Here is a 21,118-nt window from a genome sequence, read left to right as displayed (position 1 = left end):
GAACATTTGGCTATAACTAGCAAATGGTAGACTACGTTTTTAAAAACTAATGTGCATTAAAATTATACACATTTTCTTATGATTGCTCAGAGGTAGCTCTTTTGTAGACAAGTATATTCATATGATAATATAGGTGATCTGAGTTGATATAAAGCACACAGTAAAGTGTGTTGGAAAATTCCAAACCCCTTTATGTAAGAGATTCAACTGTGGATTGTCATACTAGCCGGAGGTCCTAGTACTTCTCCATGGACACTGGTGAATAATTGTACAATGACTGTGAATACTAATTGCAAGATAATGAATTGGAAATCTTGCCTCAATTGTCACTTTTTCTCAAACTCTAATACAGCTTGATTAGCTTTATTTTTGTATTATAAGTTGTCATGTCTAAAATATAATTTTACTTTTTTTCAGGCAATGACATCAATATCTGTCTGTGTAGATAAAAATGCAATCTTTCCCTCTAGTTATTCCCTCAGTCAAGTCTACAGGAAGCTGAGATTCTTTTCTACTTTCAAGTAATTTTAATATTGAAGTTTCCCTTCCATTCATTTCCCTTTGTCTCGTTCAGAGGGACAAATTCACATGCTAGAGCTGATTGGTATTGGCTCGTACATACTGAAGGTCAGATTTCTGAAATTTTGTAAAATGTTTGCTAAATACTTGGTCACTGAGTTTACAGGAGTCAAGGGGAGAGGTTTCATACTGTCAAAACTAAGAAATGTAGAAATATTTTCTTCCCTTCCTTTAGTAAGTTGTTAAGTCTTTACCAGAATACCACTGGCTCCAGTTGATTCCTAACTGCCTTTTACTACATCTGTTTTTGAGCTGTGTCCCCAGCTTACTTTGTTTCAATCATGAGAGTCATGGTAATGATTTTAAAAAAAAGAAGCCAGATTATGTGATCTCCCTCCTTTAAACAATGCATTGTCTTCCCATTATACTTTGTGGTGGTGTGGCTCAGCTTACCCTGTGGTTTCTAGCTCATCCTTCGTTGTCCTTAGGAATTCCAGTTTCTCTTCTCTTCATCCATACTTTGTGCCCATGTTTTTCTTTCAGATGCCTTCCTGATGATCACAGGACCAGAGCCAGGGAGAGAAACAACAGTCAACAAACTGCTCAACCAACTCCCACAGTTGCATTCAGATCTCCCTTCTTTGTCCCAGGCAGTGGTTCTGTGGACCCTCACTGCTGCACCTCGGAATGCAAACCAAACACATTACAGTTCAGCAGCATGTGCATTCACTTAATGTGACCTTGGGTAGACCTTCTTTCCTGGTCTTATGCTAGTGCCACACTGGCCTATGTTCCTGAAAGACGTTAGCAGTTCTGAGAAATTTAGAGCTTTTATGGAGTTGTTCTGTCTGCCCATTGCAATCAGCTTCCTTCCACTGAATCTCAATCAAAATGCCATCTAAACCAGGGTGTTTACCAGATGACCCAATTTTTCATCTGAACTAAAGCTGATTATAGTTTCCTTTTGCAAAATCCTGCTAATACTAGAATATTTTTTCTTTCATGTGTTTCATTATTAGCTCTTCTCAGTAATATCTATACATTTTTGAGACACGGATCTTTCTGGCAGGACCAAGAGTAGATGCCTGGTATATATGTGTTCAGTGTACATTAATAGTGCCCATATTGTTTGATACTGTATATATGACTGAGGGAGATAGTTTTTATAATTAGAGTTGCTCCTGAGAAAGCATAAAAACGCCTTGAATTCATGAGCCAAAGGGAGTTAAAGAGGGGGCTGTGTGAAAAAATGATAAAAGAAAAGGCAAAATCCTGTTTGAGCACATTATCTGAGATTCCTTCCAACGTCTTCTTAAATATTGTTAGCTTGTCTTTGGCTTTCTTCTAAGTTTAGCTCTTGTGTTGAGATGTAACCTCATCTCTCTCAGAAGCCTCTGAAGAGCAGCTTTTCTTCCTTTAGTTTTAGAGTGCTTATTTCTAGCATACAGAATCAACAAATATTTTCTGTGTTGATTTGTTGTCCCATCACTCTACAGAACATATTAATAGTACGTTTTTTGAGTTTTATTTATGATAAACTTTGTTGATTTTTAGTTAAAATTTCCAAGATTGACTTTATTATTAACAATATTAACCTTAATGGTATTATCAAGTATATGCAACTATCTAGCATGCTATATTTTAATATTTAAATTTTTATGTTGTTTTATTTAAAAGTTATAATAAAATTACATTATTTCCCCCATCTCTCTTTCACAAACACACAGACACACACACACACACACACACACACACACACTACTAAATATGCAACTGCAACATACTCAGTGTGTATTTTGTTGCCTGTATGTTGGTGATCTCAGGGCTGACCACTTAGTGGTAGATGACCCATTGAGGGTCTCTCCCCTTCAGAAGACCATTTCTCCTGCTCTTAGCATTCCTCAAGTGCCTGTAGCTTTGTCTAGGATTGAGGGCCTTGGAGTTTTCCCCGTTTAGTTTAGCATTTCCATTGGTCTTATTTAGGCAGCAATGTTGATGAGCCTTCATGAGTCATACCCTCATTGACATTTCTTTTTATTTTATTTTATTATTTTATTTTACTTTTTATTCTTTAATCTTTTTTATTTTATTTTTTTATTTTTTCACAGTTTAGTTTTTATCCTCCTGTCAGTCAGCCCTTTAACTGTTCCTTATCCTATACCTCCTCCCCACTCCTGTCTCCAAGAGGATGTCCCCACCCACTGCTCCCACCCCGTCGCATACACACCCCATTCCCTGGGGCTTCAAGTCTCTTGATGGTTAGGTGCATCTTCGCCCACTGAGTCCAGACCTGGCAGTCCTCTGCTGTATATGTGTTGGGGGCCTCCTATCGACTGGTATATACTGCCTGGTTGGTGACTCAGTGTCTGAGAGATCTCAGGGGTCAAAGTTAGTTAAGATTTCTGGTCTCCCTATAGGGTCACCCTCCTCCTCAGCTTTTTCCAGCTTTTCCCTATCTCAACCACAGGGGTCACTGGCTTCTATCCATTGGTTGGGTGTAAATATCTGCATTTGACTTTTTCACTGTTTGTTGGGCCTTTGGGAGGACATTTATGCTAGGCTCCTGTTTGTAAACACACCATAGAATCAATAATAGTGTCAGGCCTTGGGGGCCTCCCCTTGAGATGGGGCCAAATTTGGGCCTGTCACAGGATCTCCTTTCCCTCAGGCTCTTCTCCATTTTTGTCCCTCCAGTTCTTTCAGAAAAGGAATAATTCTGGGTTAGTGTGAGATGACAACCCCATCCCTCTACTTGATGCCCTGTCTTTCATGTTCCTTTAACTTTTACATTCTTTCTGTCCCCTCTTCTGAAATTATCCTAATATTTCCAAAACAATTCCACCACAATATTGACCATCAGTTTCTATCAGAACTTACAACATAGAACAGCACAATGAAAGCTGATAGGCTATCAAATGATACCTTATCTAACAAGTATATTAACTGTGGAATTAAATATTTAATGCAAGAAAATCATTGCAAACCGATTTCAAGAAATTCCTCCAATACAAACATTTTATTATGATGCATCCCTACGTTAAGTTGTGTTTGTTAAAGAATATTTTTCAAGGTTTTCTTTCCTTTTCTTCTCTTTGATAGCTGCAAATTGGGTTATTTTTAATCCAATTTTAAAGTCGTTGGGATCTTGTCTTCATGAGAAAAAAGTGTTCACTTTATTTGTAAGTAGGATAGTTTGAAGGTCAAGTATAAAAGGAGAAAGATCTATTTTTTCAAATCCTTTTACTAACCCCATTTCTCTTGCTCAGGCAACAGCCTACCAAGCCCACTTTCCTTTTTCCAAATACCATTCATGTATAATGAATACCCAATGCTTTCTATTCACTCCGTTCAGATAGGAGCTCTGGAGAGCCAGTGATGAATTAAGGTCTTCACTCTGATCCTTTAAGATGATTACTTAGGAATCTCCAGGAAAGGACTTCACTGAGAGCTACAGCGTTCGGCTGAATGGAGAGGCTATTATCTACTGGAATAAGCGCTTGTTAGCCTAGTTCAAATTCCGGAATCTTAAAACTTTAAGCACAAAAATTCCCAGAGAACACAGAGCTTAAAATATATAATATAAACCTTAGAATAGAGGGAAATACTCTTGAGAGTATAACCCTTCTCTTTCACTGTTCAAAACTAGTAAAAGAATCAGAGCAAAAGCAGCTGGGACTATCGATCGTACATTTTAAAGAAAAGGCATTCTCTGTTTCCAATGCCAAATCTGAATAGAATGAACAAGGCAGAAAGTGGAAGTGTCAGGGAAACTAGGAAAGCAGGGGCAGGGGAGCCAGAGGTAGCCTAGAGACCTGTCACTGTAATCCTGTGGTAATTTCATCAAGGGGAAGCTTTGTTGAGAACACCAGAGTTCAGCATGTCTGACAAACATTTCAGAGTCTCTTTCCATGACCTCTGGAGGAGTGTAGAAATGGCTGAAAGATTCATATCTAGGAAAAAAAAAGATTCAGCATTGTGCTTGTTTCTAATGATTGAATATTGTGGAACTATAATCTGAATTTTAATAAGGTCAGTGGACAATACAACATAATGCTGATAAGAAAACCTAGCAGAGTAGAAGCTGCCCTGTTTTAAATGTAGAAATGTGATCTATACAAATGGATGATGGTGAGACCTACATATAAACATAACTCTTACAGGCTTTCTAGAAGTTAGTTTATGAAGTTAAATCAAATAATCGCTACAGGAAACAACCTTTCCCAATGTTGGGTGTCAGCATAAATAACTAAAACCTTCTTAATCTTCTTAATCTTAAACTTCTTCCTCATTTCCAGTGTGTGAAAAAGTCTAATATTCCCCACTAACCATTCAAAGTCCTTGGCTCTAGTTAGGTCATATCTAGCTTCCTGTTGTAGACATCTCAAGCCAGTCTTTTCTGGGAGATGCACTCGCTCCCACTGTAAAGCTCTGTCATTTTTCCTCTGACTTAGAGCCTCTGTTAACCGCTGATGGTTGCTGACACCCATGCCGTGCACTCTTAGTGAATGTTTCCTGGTTGTAGTTTGTCTTTTATTTCTACAGTAGACTTTCTCCTTTTGTGGCCAAAAAATTACATAAAGGTTCTTCATGAGTCTAGAAAAGCCATCTGTCCATAATGTATGGAGTGGGAGGAATCTAAATTCTACAAGACTCAACCTAAAGAAACTGAGTTTTAGTTAATTAATTAATTTGAGGCAGGTTTTGCTATTTAGTCTTGGCTGGCTGGTACTCACTACCTAGATCATGGGCGAATTCACATTCATACTATTCCAATCGTAGTCCCTGATCAGTGCACAGTGGGGAGGGACTGCCTCCTCCCCATGAGGTATCATTGTGTGGTACTGCTTCAGAGCTGCCATGGCAGTGGACAGCTCTTCTCCAGCCTCTCTGCAACTATGGTCCCGTTAGCCAAAGCTGGCTGGAGCCTGGACTATGTCAGCCCTGATCCATGGGCCTGATTTAGGAAAAAAGGGGAAAACAAAACAAAACAAAACAACAACAGCAACAAAACTCACCATTCCCTGGTGTGAAAACCCACCAATCCCTGAGCTAATCACAGAAACCTACCAATCTCCTAGCAAGAAAACCCACCAATTCCTGCACAGGAAAATCCACCAATCCCGGAGTTCTACCAAGCTTGGGACTTGAGATCCCACCAATCCTCACCCTGGAAATCTCTACCCTGGGAACCTCTGCCCGCTAAGAAATTCTATATAAGCCCTGCCCAGTGTTCAGTTTTCTGCTGACTTTTGCTGGAACAGAGGCAGCCACCCTTCTGGGGTTTTTCCCTCCCAATAAATCTCTGATGTGAGCCTTTCTGTGGGATGCAGAACTGTGAGGAGCAGAGTTGTAGGAGAAACCTTTCCCTCTAGAGCCACAACACTTTCGGGAATAATGCTTGAGTGCTGGGATTATAGTGGTACAAAAAGTGCTATCCTCCAAATCAATGTTCCTGATGAACTATTAATTAAATGAATGTCTTCGTCATTTTCATTCATTTATTCTAAACATTTGATTCAGTATGTGTTCTCCATTAATCTATCACATATCAGAGATTTATCAAGACCCCAGTATTTTCTTAGTGCCACAAGTGTGAAAGTGAAGTGACCACTCAGATTTGCAGCCTCAGTGAGGACACTCCATTCTTCCATTACTCACGGATGTCACAGGGTATGTAATGATGTTGTTTTTATCACAGATTGCAAACTCTAGACCTCGAGATTGGTCGAAGAGATTTGGTTGAGGGTGGATCTCACATTCAAGTTGATAACTACAGCTCTGCAGTTGAATTCCTTCTTCATCTCATGACGATGCCCCTGTAAGGAGATATGTAAAACTTGTGATTTTCTCATTCGTCTGAAGAGCTCAGCGCTTGGGGTGTCAGTCAATTCAAATTGCAATCTTTCTGAAAATGAATTGGAGACGAAAGCAATTCAAGCAGTTATTTCTCGAACTTGCCATTCTTAATCAACGGTAGTGTTTAAGATAATTAGGAAGAGATATGCAATTTACACGATAGCTGCTAAAGCAAATGTTTTTTAAAGTGTAGTTTATTTCTTACAGAGCAATGAGGCATTGTAACAGGAGATTTGAGAGTATGCTTTGCCTTTCTTGGCATGGTGGGTGGCCTTTCTCCTAAAACACTCCCCTTTTCTTCTGGCATGACGTCTGTTCTTTAAGTGTACTTCATCTGTTTGAGTGCCGAACTTATGTCAGCCTAGAGCTTCAGGGATCCTAGAGTAGAGGCCTTGAGCCATATCCATGACATCTTAGAGATGTACGGCAGACAGAAAAATAAAGGTTCTGCTTAGATCTAAATTTCAAAGTTTCACTGGGTATCCGTAGATCTATTTCTTCTAGCCGTAGTTAGAATGAGGATACAAAGTGATGGGTTTGGTTTTGATACTTTCATACATACTTGATTATTCATCTTTATTTCTAACTGTTCTTCCCTATTTTTGTGTTGTCTCCTTGCTGGTCTCTTCCTCCTTTCATGTTACAAGTTCCATTTTTCCTCTTATCCCACCCCCTTGAGATCTTCTCCTTACCTATTGTGTTCTCTTGCTTTCTCTCCCCCCCTTTCTCTGTCACACATACACAAACACACACATACACAAACACACACATACAAACACACACTCCTTTATGCATTGAGACCTAGATTCTTCATGTGAGAGAAAAATGCAGTGTTGTCTTTCTGAGTCTGGCTTATTTTGCTTATCATAACAATTTCTGATTCTGCCCACTTTCCTGAAAATTCCATGAAATCAATGATCCTCATGTAATTGATGCTATCTTCTTGCCATTGTAAAGATGCATTGATGTATAAACTGTGCTTTATTGTTGACATATACAAGTAGCAGAAGATTGCTGCATATTGATCTATTGTAGAGAGGGTTTGCTGCATTCACATCATAATCCTGTAGATCATCTTGATATACGATAGACACAAAGCGTTTCATCTGTGAGTAATAGATCCTGTCTTCCATTCTGATGCGTATGTCTTTTATTCTTTTCATTATTCTTTTGTGCTATCTAGAAGATTTAGTAGTATAACAGTGAATTAAATAAAGAGTGGTTGGCATTTGCAGTTCTTTATCATAGGATTAAGAACATTTTTATAGTTATTATTTTTTGTAGGTATTATTTATCAGATTAAGAACAAGTTGTTCTCTTTCTAACCTTGGGACAGTCTAGACATTCTAGGAAGAAAAGTCTATAATCTTATGCTTACAAAATACGAAGCTGAAATACTGCTGTATTTACAAAACTCCTGGACGTCCTGGAGGAGCTGGCTTCAGGGCTCTAACACTGGAGCTATTGATTCCAGGAACACATTGCAGTGTATGTAATATGGGGATCAGGGAAGCATTCCTGTTGAGCTTTGTACTGCTGAGGTCTCCAGAGTCTTCCTTTCTAGCACAAGAACCAAGACGAAAACTGTCATCTCACATATATATTTTTCCAAATATACCCCTGTGTGCTTCTAATTGGCAGAAGCAAATTTATAGGCTGCAGGTAGGTGGAAACCAAAGAGTCTGTGGTACAGCAAAATGTGGAAAGAAGGCGTAAAATGTGCTTGTCAAACTACACAGTCTGTGCTTTGCATCCAGATCAGCAGTTTACTTTTTATTTTTCAGTACTAATTCATATACCTGTTATATGTTTTAAATCTGTCAGATGGGAAAACAACAGTTAATTCTCCTGATTGACACTGGATTTTCCTGCCAGCAGTGAATGGGCATACACCCTTTACTGAAGAGTTCCTTATTCACATTTTCTGCCGCTGGGTGTATAATGTCTTTATTTTGGGTAGTGTACAGATTGCTCTGACTTGATACTTTTCCTGGTCCTCTTAGAATTTCATTCTATGAATTTTGATAATATTCATCCATCTACCCCCAGGCTCCTTGCTCTTCCACTCAATAGCATTCTTCTAGGAAGGCATACTTTCTCTGCCCTCCTTTCTCTGTGGGTTCATCATGAACTTGACTCCCAAAAACATTTGCCATATAATACGTGATTATAAAAGAAGCATAACTTTCTGTGTTGGTTGCTTTTATGTCATCTTGATAAAAGTTAGAATTATTTGGGAAGAGTTACTCACAATTGAAAAAGAAAAGACTCATAATATTGGCTGATAGACAAGCCTGCAGGGCATTTTCTGGATTCACAATTGGTATTGGAGGGCCCAGGTTGCGGAAAGCAGTACCCCTTTTTGACATGTGGTCCTGGGTGCTATAAGAAAACAGGCTGAGCAAGCCACTGGTGAATAAGTCAATAAGCATCTAACCTTGTTATATGACTTCTGCTTTAGTTCTTGCCTTTACATTCTTGCCTTAGTTCTTGCCCTGATTCCCTTTAGTGATGGAAGGTGATCTTTGTGTTTCTAACCTGAGATAAGCCCTTTCTTCTCTAAGCGGCTTTTGATCATGATGCTATTATCTCAGTAACAGAAACACTAAGTAACACAATTACTTTTGACATATTCTATGTTGTGGGGGAGCAAGTCACAGAACCTACTCATTCTGAAGAGTAAACACTGGATGTTGGGAGTAACTGTGGTCGTACTAGAGTGTGACAAGGGCCTTCTATTGAATTTTCTATAACCAGTGATCAATGCAATTCTTCTGTGGCTGGAGCTTAATAAAAAAGGATAGTATGAGACTCTTTGTTTGCCAACTTATTTTTGCTTCCTTATTTATAGAACCTTGGGAACTGTGTATAAGTAGACAAATATTTTAGTTTACTGACCATTATGCATTTGATTTAAATAATAATTTACTCTACCTGATGTAGTTTTGTTTTCATGTGCAAAATAAAGAGTACAAAATATGGAGATATTGGAAGTCCCCATAACCTAAAAGTACATGGCTAAAAAAGTTTTTTAAAGCAATTACAAAGGACAGATGAAATGGCCGAAATGTAAAGGTGATTGCTGCTAAGTGAGACCTGAATTCCATCCCCAGGTCCCACAGAGAGGAAGGAGAAAACTGACCATCACAAGTCGTCCTCTGATGTCTACATATGCAGTGGCACTTGATGCCCACAGAAGTAAATAAATAAATAAAATAGAAAATGGAAAAACAGCTACAAGATGGCATTTTATATTTTATTAGAAATGAAATCTTTCCCACAAACATATTTTAATAATAGTAGGAAGAAATGGACAAAAAAGTCAGTATTTGGTGAGTTTTGTATTATATGTAGGAGACAGGAAAAATATTTCCACATTTGGAGATAATTCAATTACAGACAACTGAGGGTAAGTAAAATGTTACATTTTTTCCTCTCTCAAGCTTTTACCGACTTAATATTTGACCTGTTTATACTTTTTCAATATAATCCATATGCTGGGATCATATATTTGAAATAAGTAAATTGATTTGTAAGAATTGTTTGAAGTCTTAAAGCTCTTTGAAATGTATTTAATCAACTAAAATTTTCTTTCCTTTTTTTCCTTTAGAGAATATATATATATATATATATATATCAACATAATATAGCTCTAGTCACTTTGCTTAGGAAATTTATCTCCTGACATCGTTCTGAGTAGAACTAGTAAATTCTGTTATTTCCTTTCCTTACCTACCAGAATAGGCTTTCATCTTTATAAACCACTCAGTATCACTAGCTGTAAAAAACTCTCCCTGATTAACATAGAATGAAAGTGTTGTCAACTTGTTAAGAAAAGTTTCCTTTTTTAGTGTAATAGACTCTTGTTAAATATAATGAATGGAAACCAGAGGGGGCAGATGAGACTCTGCAGTGAAACCCAGAAACTGTCTTTTTACCATGGCTTTGTGACTATTGCCTGTTATAGTCAAGGGATAGCTAGCCATTAATAAACCACTTCTCTCTACAACCCTTTTTGTATTAAATTGAAAGCAAAAGATTCCCATACAAAGGGATCTCTATTGTCAAGTATATGTGTGTTTTAAAATAGATGCCCGTACTGATATTTTATGGTACTAATTATATTTATTATACCAGACAAAGTTATATAGTCACAAATATGAAAATACAAACCAAGCATTATTTTTATTTATGTATGTATTTATTTATTTTGAGAAATGATCTCACAATGTAACCCTGGCTAGCCTGGAACTTGTTATGTAGACCAAGTTGGCCTGGAACTTGCTATGTAGATCAGGGTGTGGCCTCAACATAGAGATTTGTTTGAATCTACATTTCACCAGCAGTGCTGGGATTAAATATATGAGCCACCAAGCCCAGATCAAACTCAAAGTTGTGCAACACCTTCCTTAAAAACACTCAATGGCCACCTTCTCTACCTGTCCATAGCAGTGGTGGAAAGGTGCTTTTATATCTGATAATGGACAGTGTCCTTAGAGCAATTTTGGATTTTATCTACTATGAGCTGAGAGAAAAGAAATGTCATTACAGGTCTGCATAGTGCAAGCAGAGCTTAGGGTCCTGTGAGAAGCTGAACTGAGAAATGAAAAGTCACACAACAAAGGAGTGTTTGCTTCCATCTTCCTTAACGTTTGGAAAACATCTACGATCTCCAACCCATTCAAGGGAGGAAGTTTTTCTAAATGGTTTTAAACATAGAGATAAAACAAAATTGAGGGGGAGAGAAAAAGAGGGGGAGGGGGGAAGGAAGGAGGGAACGAAGGAGGGCCAAAATACTTTACCTATAGTGGAGAAGATTGGCAGGAGTAGTACGTAAAACTTTTAAAAATAAGAAACAACTCATATGGTACTATTGCTACCCATAATGCATTCTTTCTTGTGGCGTCTTTGTAAAGGAGCAGGAGCAAATAGACCCAGAGGGGCACAGAATGCTCTTTACTTGGTCCAGTTTTGTAAACAAACAACTCATCTGATAATGAGACATAACATTTTAAGAGAGAAAAGGTTTCTCAATTTATTGGGAGTCAGAATTGGATGGTCCAAGGCTATGATTTCTCTGGAGAACTGTATTTGAAATTGTTAGTACTCCCAAAAGGGGCTGTCAGCCCAGAGAACCTGCTTTGTGGCTATTAGTAGAACAAAAGAAACAAACAAGAAAAGAACACAAGTAGTTTTTTTTTTAATTTTTTTAAAAAAAAACCTTTTAAATTTTTTTATACAATGTATTTTGATCTTGTTTTTCCATCCCTTAATTCCTCTTAGATCCTCCCCCACCTCCCTATCCACAGAACTTCTCTTCTGTCTCTTTGAAAAATTAAAATAAACAAATATGAAACAACAAACACATACATACACTCAGAGATTCAACAAAAATAGAAATCAAAAATAAACAAGAAAACCAGCAATATTATTATTGACAGAATAAAGCAAAAAATGGACAGTAAGTGCACAAAAAATTATCATTAAATTCATTTGTGTAAACCAACTTCACCTGGCCATGAAGACTGTTCTGAGATTCAGATGGGATCACAGAGTATCAGTTGCAGATACCTTCTTGGTTAGGGATATGACCTTGTGTCCACTTCCTTCTATGCTGAGACCCTATATACCTTGAACCTGTGTAGGCCTTGTGTGCGTTGCCATAGTTTCTGAGAGCTCATATGCACATCAGTTCTCTTGAGTCTGAAATACATTTTCCTTGAAGTTGTCCAGGAATGTTGGCTCTTATAATCTTTCCACCTCCTCTTTCAAATACAGATGTGAGTCTTTAGAGGAGGGCTTTGATGCAGACATCATATTTATGACTGAGTCCTGCAAAGTCTCTTGTTTTCTGCCCATTGTCCAGTATGGTCTTTGCTAGTTCCATATATTAGAAGAAGCTTCACTACTAAGGTTTGAATGAACTGCTCATCTGAGATCTAAGTCCTAGCCCAGGGTGACCGATTCCTAGGGGCATCCTAATAGAAAACATTTTTCTGGCAAAAGACAGCTGATACAAAATAATTGAGGTAGGCTAAAAGAGAAAACCAAATATGTAGGTAGGAAAGAGTTAAGTTGATTCTTCATCAAGAGGCAGTGTCCCTGGGAAATGGAGGTAGGATGAAAGAAGCAGGACAAAGAATAATTCTGGGAGACAGGGATGAAAGGACTAGGAGAACCCTGGGTCTAGACCAAGAGGTGGAATCCCAAGGGAGTGGAGGTAGCATAGGAGCAGAGTCTTCTGCTAACAGGCTAATTACTGAGTTCTTACAGTATTACTTATTCTTTCTTTCTCTGTCTCTGTCTCTTGCTGACTGTCTCTGCCTCTGTCTCTGTCTCCGTATCTGTCTGTCTGTCTGTCTGTCTGTCTGTCTGTCTGTCTCTGTCTCTCTCTGTCTCTCTCTGTCTCTGTCTGTCTGTCTCTGTCTCTGTCTCTGTCTCTGTCTCTGTCTCTGTCTCTCTCTCTCTCTCTCTCCAGAGAGAGAGGATTAAGAGGATTTAGGGAAGACTATTTGTGGTACGAAGGCACGAGATTTGTGATATGCACACATCTCAAGGACTTCACTATTTCTTCAGTCCACCCAATAATTCTGTGGAGTGTGGATGGATGAGTTAAGATGTTAACAGCAACACTGTTATAGCTTCAGTGGGATCCTAGTTCTACCTATCGCCTTGTGATTGTAATCTATGGTGTATAGACTGTGAAAACTTTTTTTTTCACATTCTGTCCATTCTAGGACTTAACAAGTATCAGGAAGATCTACTTTTATTATTCTAACTGCAGTGCACAGATAGCCATCAAAGGCCACTTGGGAAAACAGTTTACCTCTTTTTGTATTCTAACAGAGGTGGGAAGCCATCTACTGTATAGCATCCATTCTTGAGGTACACTGGGAAGGAAATGGCCCAGTCATTCCACCAAAGGACACACACTCTGATACAGCTTATAAAACAAAAAGAACACATGATATGACAGATCCCTTGGAACAGGGAAGAAAAGATCATTCTCTGGGAATATCTTTGGACTCTTCATCAGTTTGTTCCAGCTCATCTTCCATGATTCCTGGGATAGCTATGACAGGTAACATGCTTCCTGTGTCTGCTACTGGCATGGCTGCTTCATTTCTGGCCTCAGCAGCCTCACCTCTGGTCTTGTCTCTGATGTTGCTGGCTTCAGATGCTGTTTCACAGGTCTGCTCTTCTAGTAGTTTGTCAGTGTGAGGGTCACTACTGGCCTCTGCTGTGTGCACAGGCCCTTCCACCTCAGCCAGGACTTCACTGTACTCTGCAGCTGGTTCTCCTTCCCCCTCTACAGCCCTCACTGCGGCTGTGATCACCTCTGCTAAGACTTCTGCAGCCACCTCCTCTGGTGTCTCCTTCTCCTCTCCTACATTTTCATCTCCTTCTGTCTCAAGATCAGCAGTTTCATTGACAAAAGGATCCTCGCCCTTGAGGTATTTTTCCAGCATCTCCACTATATGTTTGTTGTTCAGAACACTCTTAGCCATATGGAGACTTGTCTTCTTGAACTGCTCAGCAGCCAACCTTCGATTATGGTTGTGGTCCACAGAATGCAGATGCCCCTGGAGGAGCTGGCGCTGTGCGGGAATCAGCATGTCACAGGCTAGGCAATGTGCGGCTTCAATCTTTTTGAAGAAATGCTCCTGGCCAATCCCTTTGAATGGATCTGGTTTGGGTTTAGGGCTTTCCTTCTCCAACAACTCCTGACGCCGTTTCTCAATTTTCTTATTCCTGTTTATGATGTACTCCTGGAGAAATTCTACTGTCTTGTCAGGCAGTTTGGTGCAAGGTCTCTTTGTGAAATTTACTTTGCAAATGCTTTTGAATTTCTTCGTCTTCAAAGCTACAAAACTTGCATACAGAACAGGCAAACTGAATTCTGTCAGCTGCTCGGTCCCGCATCCTGTCTCTTCTCCTTTGTTTCTCCCGTCTCTTCTTCACATCCTCGTCCTCATCCTCCTTTTCTCTTTGCTTCCTGGAGTCACAGAATTCATCCTCCCCCCTGAATTCTTCATCTCCTGACCGTAAGTCACCAGCTCCATCATCATTTTCAGATACATCTCCTTCACTGTCAGCACGGGCTAGTTTAGCATCAGGTTCTTCATACAATGGAAACTGTTTCCGCTTCCTGCCCATGTTGTCTTGTCCAAAGCGTTCAAACCCTCTCCTCCTGGGCCAATCCCGTATCCGAGTCTGGGACCGGCCGCATCCATAAGGCATGGTGCTACCAAAACCGCCCACCCCTTGCATGCCCACCACGCTGTAGTCAGGGGCCATGGACTGGGAGAAGAGGGAAGGAGGTGGCATGTTGGTAGAGGGCCCACCTAGACCATGTCCACCCATGTAGTTCAGCTCATTCCAGGTAGCGGATAAGGGCTCCGAGGGGGCTGAGGGTGGCATGAAGGGGTCACTACGTAGGAAGGTGCTGGAGCTGCTCCGGTCCTGGAAGCGGCCTTGGCCCCGGCCCCTCAAGGGAGCCCCGCTCTGGGGTTGGGTCCCGACAGTCGCTGAACGTCCCACCAAAGCTACCATTGCGGTCAGTTCCCAAGTCAAAGTCATACTCATAACTGCAGCTGGGACGGTAGGGATTATGCTCAGGTATACAGGGCCTGGAATCATAGGACTCATATGGCTGGAAGCGGAAGGAGCTGTCTCGGTCCTGCATGCCCTCCCCACCGCTGCTGATCCCACCCCTGCCTCCTTCCTTGGACAACGTGTCCAGACGTTGATTGATCTTGGCAATGAGCGAGTCAGAGTTGTCAGTACATGGCTCTGGGGCAAAAGAGGCCACATGCATGGCAGAGCTCCCAGCTGCCAGGCTACCATCACTGGTCTTGGTGGCCTCCCACGAGGCTGGGCCATAACTATAGGGTGTTCCTGCAAGGACACTGGTATTCTGGGCGTTGTAGTAGTTGTAGTTTTCATAACCTTGCCAGCTGGCCATACCACCTCCATATGTACCCTGGGTGTTGGCAGGTCCAGCACTCCATGTCCCATAGCCTCCGTAGCCTTGCTCCATGTCTTCGACGCGACCCGCCAGCAGATCCTTTTCTTAGCTTCCCTCAGAACGCATGCGTTCAACGTGCCCGACTGTGAAAACTTAACTATGCTCACTCACGTCTGTGACCACTTGCCTAAAGTCCTGTTTTGATATGCTTGAATCAAAGGCTGTTCAAAAGGCCTTCCTTTTCGTGACAGTTACTAACCTCCTAAGGGCAGATTTCTCCCTGAGCTCACTTTAACACACTCTCCTTTAACACTGGATAGCTTCTCTCAGAGGATCTATTTCAATGTTTCACCTACAGTGTGCAATAGTACTAATTCTTCCTTGGAAGATTTAAAGTACATGGTAAAAATTTAATCAGGAACTTTCTATTTTTTTTTTTTCTGAAATTTTTGTCTATAAAGGTCTCCTCACTGGGAGAGGCTCATAAATACAGTAAATATTTTCTAATGCACAGCGGTAATGGTCAACCCTGAAACCATGACAAAAATGTACTAAAAATGTGTGTGTGTGTGTGTGTGTGTGTGTGTGTATACACATAACAATATTAGTCACATAAAAGAGACTATGAACTGGGGGGTGAGGGTTCTGGAAGGAGTTCAAGGGAGTCTAGCTAGAAGGGCTTAAAGAAGGAAAGGGAGGAGGGACTGGAATGTAAATCTATTTCAATTAAATAGAAAGTTCATATTTAAAAAATGTCTCTTTTCCCTTAAATAAGATAAAAGTCTGAAAAGTAAAAACTTGAATCTAAAGTTGGCAAAGCTCTCTATAAATGAACCTCTGCTTAGTAGAAGTGGGGTACATTTGAGAATGCAAACAGCGTATTTCATTTTTGGCAAATGAACATGGGTTCTTAGTACCATCGAGTCTCACACAGACAGATATGACTTTTATGAGATTAAAAACTTTGCTTCTAACTATAGATTCTGAAAATGATCCTTGAGTAAGTAACTCAGAAATAGGAAGATTGGAAACAAAGATTACAAAGAGGGGAGAAATAGAAAGAAAGGGATGCTAGACAGAGGGAACAAGGAGGAGGGAGGGAAGAGGGTCAGAGAATGGAAATTCTGAGGCTAATAGACAAAAAAAGCAGTCATTAAAGAGAAGGTGTTTATCTTATAGACTGGTCTATAATAATTCTTAATAAAAAGCTTACATTTTGTTTTTCTTTTTACACTTTACAATAGATCTGAGAAGAAAAATAGTCTTTTGTTTTGTCAATAGGGATTTGTCAGTGGGTCTTCAAAAAATATAAAGTTGCCTAACCACTGTTTATTACTGCTTAAACTGGCTTATCTAAGAATCCCCTGTAGGACATGGTAAAAATACAAGTCTCTAGCTTGTTTTTCTGAAGATTTTGCTTTATGTTATTTTTTAAATGAAAAGTCTTTAAGAGATAAGTTTTTATACATTTATTTTTAATTATTTGTATCTTTGCATGTATGTAAGTATGTGTGTGGGTGTTGATGTGTGCACCATGGCACAGGCATAGAGAGACCAGAGGACAACCTTGGACATCACTCATTGACTTTCCCTTTGTTTGGAATAGGTTTTCTCTGTTGTTTTCCCACTGCCTGAACTATGCTGGACAGAACTGTGCACTTCATGGATTTTTCCATCTTCTTGTAGGAACACTAGGGTTGCTGATGCTTTTACAGATCCACTTATCCGTACTCCCTGAAGAAATGGATTTTTCTTCTTCCTGCAGCTATCAGTTGTCAATGTCATCTTTGATAAGGCTGGGACTTCCTGGCTATCTCTCATCTCCATGATTCTGTCTAGCTTCAGCTTGTGTAGGGGTGTATATGTTGTCTGAACTGTTGTGAATTCATATGTGCTACTGTCCTGCTATGTCCCAGGAAGCACTCTTTTGTGGAGCTATCTGACACCTTTGGTTCTTGTAACCTCCCTCCTCAAGTCTGCAATGATCTAGATGTTCAATTTCATTCGAATAATTCTGCTATCTCTTACATTCAAGGACTCTGTGTCAATCTCCATATGTTGCAAAATAAAGCTTCTCCCATGAGGGATAAAGATGAACTAGTCTATGGATATATTGATAAGTCATTAAGAGTCAGTTTGATTACCCTTTTAGCAGAATGCTAGTAAGTCATCTTTCCCCTAGAGCTTCTGACTTGTCTCTCCATGAGTTCTTGGCCCATGGATATTTGATACTGATGCCAGAGATGGGTGTCAGCTTGTGGAGCAGGCTTAAATCTAATCATAAAGCAGTTGGTTACTCTCGTTCACACAACTAATGTACCAGGGAACATGTCTTATTAGGTTGGCAGTTGTGGTAGCTCCCAGGGTTCACATCTGGTTAAGACTGATGATTTCTTTCTTTTATCTTGGTAGTGTGCAAGGCAACTTTCAGCAATATGAAAGCTACTCAATACAGATGAAGTTTCCTGATGAATATGAACTTGGTTTCCCAGGGTTTGTTACTCAAGTATTCAATGTCTTCAGCAATAAGCGTGATCCATATAATATCTTTGAATGGAAGAGTGATGGCCTGTACCTTATCTTGTGGATTGTAAACTGGCTATGTATAACATAATTGCTGGCAGAAGTTTTAGGGGAGGTTGCTAGGTGGGGGTGGGATGGGGGGGTTTGGAAGAGAGGAGGGAGGGAAGATGGCATCTGGGATGTAATATATGAAAGTGGAATAAATAAAACAGAAACAAAGGAAGCCAATTATTTTTGTAGCTTGCTCTTCAGTGGCTGAAAGGACTCTCAATTATGCAGTTATAGAATAAAGTGTAGAAATTTGATGCAGACTCGTATAGTCCAGCCTTTGCTACTGTGTTTTAGTATACAGCAGTTTAAAATAGCAGTAACTTGCTCTTCATGATTTAGTGATCTTGGAAAGGAAAACCAAGAAGCAATAGATAAACATTCAGAAGTTGGTTCCACTGGAAGCAAGAGAAGGAAATGTTTCTAATTCTGATTTATTTATTTATTTATTTATTTATTTATTTATTTATTTTTGGTTCTTGATAATCTTTTCAGTTTAAGATTCTGTATGGTACTCCTTTTCCCTCTCAGTCTCCAGTGTGGTGCTAGGTATTCAAATGTTCAACCACATACACCCACTACTTCTATTTCTATGTAGGAGCCAGGTAACAAACAAACAATTCATTAGAAAATGTATCACATATTAGAGAGAATTAAAACAGAGGAGGGTAATTCTCATCCTGGAAGGAAGCGGGGTTCTCACTCTAAGTTACTCTAAATTATCTCCAGCAAAGACACTAAAGGAGGTCAGGGTTGGAATTACTGGGTTATCTACCACAAAGTGGTATCTTGATTTTGGAGTTCATATAATTTCTAAGAATGCACTAGGGCTGGATATACATAGGCAAGAGAATAAAGTTACAGAGTATAAAGTTAGAAAATAGTAGAACTCAGGCCATGCAGAATAGTATAGATTATCACAAGCATCTAAGATTTTATGTGAAGAACATGGAAGCACACAGGAGAGTTTTGAATGAAACAAAAGCTTGCATGTCAATTTACTGTTGTTGGGAGTACCATATTGTTGTGTGTACTTCCTTACCCTGTCTCATAGTTAGGGTTTCTATTGCTGTGAAGAGATGCAATGATCTTGGCCACTCTTATATAGGAAGGTACTTAATTGGGATGGGCTTACAGTTCAGGGGTTCAGTCTGTTATCATCAGGGTGGGAAGTATGATGGCACATAGGCAGACATGATGCTTGAGAGGTATCCCAGAGTTCTACAACTGGATTGGCAGAGAGTGGAATGAGAGAGTTACAAGGGGCCTGGCTTGAACATCTGAAACCTCAGAGCCAGTCCCTAGTGACATACTTCCTTCAGTAATACCACACCCCCTAATAGAATCACTCTTCTATTGGAGCTATTTTCATTCAAACCACCACACTATGCTTGCCTGCCTCAGCCTCTGCTGGATGTGACTACTGAGGAAGACAAGCAGAGGAGATAATTTAGTCCTGGACTCTATAATGATACACTTGGAAACTCAAAGTTCCCCTTCGTGGACTATGCGAACTTCCACCCCCAACAGTGCACTTAGCATTGTCAAAACCTAACTTGATTCTGGTCTAAATATGGCTTCATTTATTGTCTGTTTACTCATCAAAGTTTCTCTATTCCTCAGGATAATCAGATTTAAATCCTTTCTATTTAAATATATTACTAATATCTTTGTTAAGAAGAACAGAAGGCTGATGTAGCCGGAGCTGGTTTTGGGTGCATCTTCAGTTAGACAAACGGTTAACTCACCATCTTATGTTTATTTATTTATAATTTACATATAAAATGAGATGCATTATGGGAAGAAACATACACAACAGAAAAATGATGATATACCTTAATCTATTACTCATAATAGATTATTGCTCATGCTATACTCTTTAATAAACAAATTCTTTCATCTCTTCAACTCTTAAAAAGGCATTACAAATGATAATCTGGGTTTTTAAGCACACTTTCACTCCTGTGGCTGCTGTTTCCTGTGGCCTTTGTGCTCTGTGTGGTATTTATTTTTACACTGTGACATTTGCTCTCCATTTATATAAGGATTCCTTGATGCTTTTGAACTCACTGCATATGAGACCAAGGGCCTGAAAACATAAAACTCAAACTCCAAACACCACAAACACTGTGTTGCCTTTGGTAACCATTGAAGGTGACTGACCACAGAATTTCGTAGGACAGTGGAAGTAGTGCAAAAGGTCATGTGTTAGGATTTCTACTGCATTAATAATCACTAATGCATCATATACCTATGTCTACATTCTAATTTATTTTTCTTTTAAGAGATCTAATCTTTTATTGTTTAATATGAACTTTTTGTTGCAATGTTTTGCTTCTCTTTGACTGCATTTGTGATAAGAAAATGAGAAAATAAAGAAAGAAATAAAAAACTGAAATGTTTCTTTTAATGAAAACATATCCACTTTAATAATATTTGATGTGTCAAATATTTGAACATTTTATAGCTGATAGAGTCACTTCTGCATGAATGTAGCACAAGATGTTAATAATGATAGATAAATCAATTAGATTAATATAAAGAACTTATTCTTTTGCCTACTCATAGAAATTTAAGAAAACATATTGTTGAGTTCATTATATATAAACTAAGAACAAAATCTAATATTCAAAACAGAAAAAAAATCCCTTTAGTTTTAGAAAAACTGTAACAAGTTTCATAACTTCTTAGTAAGCATTTACTAGATCAGTTTAAATTTAGCATAAGCTACTTGATATATTTAAAACCTGCAGAACTATAAAATTTTAATATATTTTCCAACATGAAAAGAAAAATCTCATTTACACAAAAAATTTAATAAAGAGGATTGTTAGATTGCACAAAATGGAATCATTTCATTACCAGGTTTCTTTTATTTTTTTATTAGGGAAATCTTGTGTGTATTTGAATAATGATTCTTTTAATGAAGAAAAAACCACTTTCTTTGTGAAAACATGTCCATTTTATGAATCATTACATACCAAAAATGTAATAATGTGTACGATGCTGTCTTTAAATTAAAACAAACATTCAGAGAAATTTTGAACTTTTGTAGCTTTAATTTCCATTGTTTGATTTTTATGGAATAATATTTTATTTCTTCTTTTAAAATAAAATGATATGAACCCCTTCTGGGTTTTTTGTATCCATTTACGGACCTATATACGTAAGCTATGTAGAAGCAGCATAGACAGAGATTCTCAG

The 21,118-nt window shown here is 38.9% G+C and overlaps 1 pseudogene; it reads right to left on the bottom strand.

The window, feature by feature from the left end:
- Positions 1 to 13,314: 13,314 nt before the first annotated feature.
- On the bottom strand, positions 13,315 to 15,437 carry LOC114610106 (annotated as a pseudogene).
- Positions 15,438 to 21,118: the final 5,681 nt, after the last annotated feature.

This window comes from Grammomys surdaster, unplaced genomic scaffold (genome assembly GCF_004785775.1).
Source record: "Grammomys surdaster isolate TR1022 unplaced genomic scaffold, NIH_TR_1.0 126028, whole genome shotgun sequence".
Taxonomy (NCBI): domain Eukaryota; kingdom Metazoa; phylum Chordata; class Mammalia; order Rodentia; family Muridae; genus Grammomys; species Grammomys surdaster.
This window is presented reverse-complemented; position numbering and strand designations above follow the sequence as displayed.